Source organism: Myotis daubentonii, chromosome 7 (genome assembly GCF_963259705.1).
Source record: "Myotis daubentonii chromosome 7, mMyoDau2.1, whole genome shotgun sequence".
Taxonomy (NCBI): domain Eukaryota; kingdom Metazoa; phylum Chordata; class Mammalia; order Chiroptera; family Vespertilionidae; genus Myotis; species Myotis daubentonii.
Window position 1 is genome coordinate 52,369,012 of NC_081846.1, and position 6,350 is coordinate 52,375,361.

Here is a 6,350-nt window from a genome sequence, read left to right on the forward strand (position 1 = left end):
AACATCTGCACTCATATCTGTGCTCCTCAAACCTGCTGGATTTTTGTCTCCAAGGCTGACATCTGTCTAATACTCGAATTGTGAAAAATGCCCGCTTTGATCGGCTCTTTTCATTGACAGCTATACAAGTTCCTTTTGGAAATCACCGAGGGCCGCCTTCACAAAAACGCACACTCCAACATGAGGAAAACTTTGAAGGGAATGCAAGCTCTCATCAAGGCGAATTCTGCGCCCGCTGCGTGTGGATAACTGACTGACAAAGCTTTCTCTCTTAGGATGTGGGACTTCCTAAGGGATTCTGAGGTGCCCGTGTTTGGGCTCAGCAGGGCACTTTAGCTTTGGAGCTCTCTATGCCATTCTAGAAACATCCTAGACACAGCGGAGAGAGCAGGACATCACACTGTATCTTTCCAGTGCCCATTTCAGCAGCCCGTTGCCAAAACAAACATTTTGTAACGGTAACATCTTGAGGTGAAGCGTGAAAGGGCAGGCGCTGTTGCGGGCGGCGGAGGAGAGGGGCTCTGCCTTCTGAGCCTGGAATAAGGTGACAGGGCCCGGCGGTACCTGAGCGCCACGCATTGCAATATCACAGAAGTGATGCAGAGCATTTAATGAGTCGGGACTGAAAACTTTAATTAGCTTGTACAGCTCTTTATTATTTTATTATTTTTCGTTCATTATATTCCCTGCTCCGTCTCTGCGGATGCACTGCATTTTCATCATCAAATGACGGGCTGGCTATTTTTGTCAAACAAGAACCCTGAAACCATCCAGTGAGTGCGGAGACAGTCTGCCCGCTCTGTCAACAGGATGAAAGTGAGTCTCGGGCTTTTTTTTTTTAATTACAAGGATAACATGTTCGCTCATCTAATAATGAAGATGGTTAGCAATTTTAAATTTTAATAATCAATTACTGAAAGTAATTCTCCATTAAACCACAAGAGAGCCATTAAATCTCAAAAGATGGAACAGGCTGTATGTAACAGTAGCAAATTTTCTATTTTTAAATATCATTAGGGAATATCTGATTGTTTCATTTCTCTGCATTTCTTTTACCTTTTTCCTCATGCAGACCATCTCATTTTCTGCAGGAAGACAGCACATGATCTTATAAATAATAAAAGAAAACCCTTGCAAGACTTGATCCAGGGGTGTGAAATATGTGCTAAGAATGTAATTTATTTCAGTCTGGCATATTTTGACTGAATAATAAGGAAGGTGACTAATTAATATTATAAGATGCTGTGGGCAAGGCAGCACAGTGGGCTAATCCACGCTCCTTTCACCTCTGGAGACCCGCATTCAAGCCTTAGAGGGCTCCCAGCCGCTGAGCACAGGCTGGGGGAGGGGAGGGGAGGCATCAGATGTCTTTTCCTGGCTGTGGAGACCCCTGCCCATATTCTCAAACCACCCTGAACATCAGCCTCTGCTCGGAGGAAATGAGGGAAAAGACAAATGATTGCTACTTGGCTGTGGCAATTTGGCCGACTTACATGTCAGGGAGAGATAACTCGGTGACAGCATCAGCTGTCCTAGCTCTAGCCTGGGTTAGGCCATTCGCTTTCATCCCACATAAACATTTGGAAATAGATGGAATAAAAGAAAAGGTGTGTGTGTGTGTGTGTGTGTGTGTGTGTGTGTGTGTGTGTGTCTTCAGAAAGAGATGACCAGAAAACAGTGAATTATTTAGAATCAAATTAGTCTAAGTTCCCATTAGAAGCAAACTGATTCCGTTTCTGCAGTATCCAGCGCTCAGAGAGTGATGTGGTACTGTGCTTTATTTCTAAGGCAGTTCGTAAGTTTTCAGACAATGGGAAAGCCACGTTGAATCTAACCAATGTTGCCACACTCTACACCACCCACCTCAACCACGACCATGTGGTCTATGGGATGCAAGGAACTTGACTACCTCGAATATCATAAACTCCACGACCAGAGAGGAAGTTCTTATCGTGTTGATCGCTTTTCTGATGGAAACTGTGTCTATGTTCCCAAACTGTGCTGGCCTTTCCGGGGAGTAGTTTGTGCTTCCCGGGGAAGGGTTAAACAGAAACTCTGTCAAGCCAGGCAGGGCAAAGAGTATTTCACGGCATAGATCATTAAAATACAGTTCCTTTGTACTGATTCACAGGAAAGTTCAAGTTTCTGGATATCGTTGGATTTCTGCTTCTCTCCTTCTGGGGACTTCAGTCATCATTAGAACCATCGCCAGGGACAAGCCGGCTGGGTGGAAATGAGGGAATGTTGGAGATCTCCAGGTGAAATTTGAATTCCGGTACACAGAGGGCAAGGAGAGGCAGAAGAAAGAAGCAGACCACACCAGATTGGTAGGTGGCAGGTTTAACAAGCAAGGGAACTTACATAACCAGGCTTGTCTTGGGCAGTGGCAAGATAAGATTACCTCTGCATTTGTCTGCAAGAATTGTGTTTATATAGATGCCTTAATGGGGTTCCATTATATACACAGTAACACATTACTCTCCCAAGGCATCTAGTATAGGAATGGTGAGCAGGATGTGCATTTCAAGGACAGGATTAGGGGTAAGGAGCCTCAATTGCTCTGGTCCAACTCACAGGTCAACCAGCAATCACATCATCTCAATGACATCCTCCAACAGGAAACTGTAGTACATATCGGATAATGTTGGTCTTTGTTAGCATATCTGATAGGTGGTTTAGTAAAAAGATTAAGAAGAAAGTATTTGTTTAGATTAGGTTATGATGTGAATTCCAATTATCCAGTTATGATGACTAATCCATCTTCTACTTATCTAGAAGATGATGTGTAACTGGCTGTGAGAGAGTAATTGATATATATATATATATATACACTTTGAGACATATATTTACTTTCTGAAATCACCAACCATGGATTAGTATTAGTGAACTATCATGATCATATATTCTCAAAAATACTTAGTACTGCCCTAACCGGTTTGGTTCAGTGGGTAGAGCATCGGCCTGTGGACTGAAGGGTCCCAGGTTCGATTTCGGTCAAGGGCATGTACCTTGGTTGTGGGCACATACCCAGTAGGGAGTGTGCAGGAGGCAGCTGATCGATGTTTCTCTCTCATCGATGTTTCTAACTCTCTATCTCTCTCCCTTCCTCTCTGTAAAAAATCAATAAAATATATTTTAAAAAAAACTTAGTACTATTGGGTGACTATACCACCCTATGGAGAACTTCAATCTTTAGTCATAGAATTAAGAGCTCCTGGTTTCACAGCCCCATTATCCCTATTTGAAATGACCTTATACACGTTTTAAGTGGAACAGAAGGATTCATAACCTCTGGATAACATAGGTAGGTTTCAAGAAACAGACATCCTGACAATCACATCTGTAAATCTGTGGTAGGGAATCCACATTGGTGGGTTTAGCTTGGTACCTTATTCTCTAATGTTCTTCCACATCCCATTTTCTACAGAAACAAATCTGGTCTTTCCAAAGGGCATATGTCGGAAGTATGGTTTCTTTTATTTCAAATCTATATTTAGAGACAAATTACAGCTCTTGATGCTATGGTTTAGTGAAGCTGCTATTTTGGGGGCAAATATGTTATTTCTGTAATGAGTATAAAAACAAGATGACCCAGGGCATGAAGAATTAAGCTTCGTGCTGGCTGCAAGCTTTTGGGGGGGGTGTTTTTGATTGGTCCCTGGGGTGCATGCAGGTGTCTGAGCAACATACTCTGGGTCCTCAGCTATTTGGTTTGGAGGTCAGGCCGTGGATTCCCTCTCCTATGAATCTTTACTATTTTAAAGAGGAAGTGAGTCAACTCATAGTGGCTTCCCTAAGGAATATCTGATACTCCACAGATAGTTGGAGGAAAAGGGCAGTACCAAATCCCCTTGCCCTCCCCAATGGTGCTTAAGGTGCTCCCTAGAGATGGAAAAGTCATCCATGGCATCATTGACAGCAAGACTCTATTCCACAGAGAGAATGGAAAAGTCAGCTGGGGGCCACTCGAGGGAATCCTCTATTGCTTATTGAGAAGCAGAGAACAGAATAAGGGTAAAGCCTATGGGAGGCCTTATCTAACACCCAGTGGAGGGATGGAGAGGCAATTAGATAACCTTGCTAGAATGTTCCAGGCTAGAATCATAGAAAGTTAGGAAAAACATTAGGAAAGCTCTAGGTGTAGGCTCCCATATGACTGATGAGAATTGGAATGACGTGTGGAGTTCAATGAGCAGCCCTACCTACACCCACACTGAGAACCTCTGACTCAAAGCACTAGGTTTGTTCATTATGAGATTGTGTATCGTGAGGTAAATTTTTTCCCAATGAGGGGAAATGCAACAACCCTCTTTGAGTCTCATTTTTCTCATCTGTTAGGTGAAGATAAAAGTCGTGTAGGGTTTCTCAGCTTTGGCACTATTGACATGTTGCACTGGATAATCCTTTGTTGTCATGTGCATTGAAGGCTGGTTAACAGAATTCCTGGCCTCTAGCCCTTAGATGCCAATAGCACAATTCTGAAAACCTAAAGTGACTCCAGACACTTCAAATGTCCCCATGGTGCAAAAATGTCCCCGCTGCAGTAGTGTAATAGTGGGAATTGTGAGATTCTATATAAAGTGCTGGGCATGGCATCTGGCATGTAATCACTGCTCCATAGGTATTAGATATTATTTTCACCCACTGGTTAAAAATGTGATCAGTGTTTTTAGTAGATATTACATAATACCAGATATTAGGAATACCATTCATTCTCTCAGGTAATGAGTAAATGTTCTTAGTTCAGAGATTCAACCTGCACTCCTGTCCTTTGCTTTGAATAAGGAGAAGCTGGTTTTAAAGAAAGCATTTTTTTTTCCTGTGTTCACAAGCTTAGATTATGTATACTGTGCAGATACATTCACAGCTAATCCGGTAAATGGTTTTCAGAACAGTGGCTGCATGATTAATTGATTAAACACTGCAGTGTTCATAGCATATTCTGGGAGAACAATTGCAAGTTTGCCAGTGTAATACACGCCTTGATGTTGCGCAGCTGCCCACAATATTCTTATTTGGAACGACATTCATGACAGTTATAGGGAGGCTTTCATTAAAAATGCGTTTATATTGTTTCTGAACCATAGAGTGCTCACTGACTTTGTTGACATAATCTAAAGAGGAAGGATGATATTCGTCTCTGTTTATCACGCACATTTAATGCCCCATCTTTTGAGGGCTATTATTTGATAGCATGTACAATAATATAATTATTCAAAAGACAATTCTAGCTTCTTCTTGAAGGCAGTGATTAAAAACAGGCCGGACAACATGATCTACCGAGTCTTGACTTCATTGCAAACTCCCACCACTTCAGCAAAAGCAAACTTTAGGCTGCTAATAAGAATGGCCGTGACTAACCGAAGTAATTCCTTCTTGCATTAATCTTAAACTCTTTCAGAGTCATCAAGGTTTTATTTCTTTGGCTCCAGGTTTAACTGTTGAATTTTTCAGAAATCATTGAAAGTTACACAAGGGGGGGAGGTTAAATTAAAGCAAAAGACACAACTGCCTTTAAGACAACATTCAAGAAAGGTGGAGGAAAATCTAAGAGCTTCTGCGTTCACCTCTATATGGGTATATTTTTTAAACGGAAACATCAGGCTAACAAGAGCCACCTTTCAGCTTGTGTTGGAAATATTTGGGTTTGGTTCTCTCATTTAATTTGTTTAGAGTGAAACTCCTATAGTAACTGATTTAATAGAATCTTTAGGCAAGTTCTTTAGGAAAATGGAATATTAGAATTAGAATATTTATTTAACAAATTGCAAAATCAATTTGAAGAACCAAATAAAAACAAAATTATGTTTATTTTCATTTAAATCTGTGTTTCGTGATCTTTGAGGCCATCCATCCATTGCTCTGCCTCCATGTCCCAGCTATTGTTTCTTCTACAACTTTATTCGTCCCAAATAGACATTTTCATGCTTTCCTGATTTTCTCTTTGGACATTCATCTTCAGCACATTTTTTAAAATTTAGTTTTTGTTGAATTTATTGGGATGTCATGGTTAATAAAACTATATAGGTTTCAGGTATGCAATTCTACAATACATCATCTGTATGTTGTATTGTGTGTTTACCACACCAAGTGAACTCTCCTTCCTTCATCATTTATCCCCCTTTTACCCTCTTCTACCTCCCCCCACTCCCACTTCCCTCTGGCAATCACCATGTTGCTGTCTGTTCTTGAGTCTTTTTTTTATTCTTTGCTTAATCCCTTCACCCTTCTCACCCAGCCCCATCCCCCTCCTCTCTGATAGCTGTCAGTCTGTTCTCTATGAGTCTATTTCTAGTTTGTTTGTTAGTTGATTTTGTTATTTAGATTCCACATCTAAATGAAATCACATG

General features: G+C 41.1%; 1 non-coding gene across 1 annotated transcript; it reads right to left on the reverse strand.

The window, feature by feature from the left end:
- Positions 1–3,124: 3,124 nt before the first annotated feature.
- On the reverse strand, positions 3,125–3,253 carry LOC132238960 (small nucleolar RNA SNORA25). The gene has a single exon (XR_009453925.1). It is a non-coding gene; the product is annotated as a small nucleolar RNA SNORA25 (small nucleolar RNA).
- Between the last annotated feature and the right edge of the window lie 3,097 nt (positions 3,254–6,350).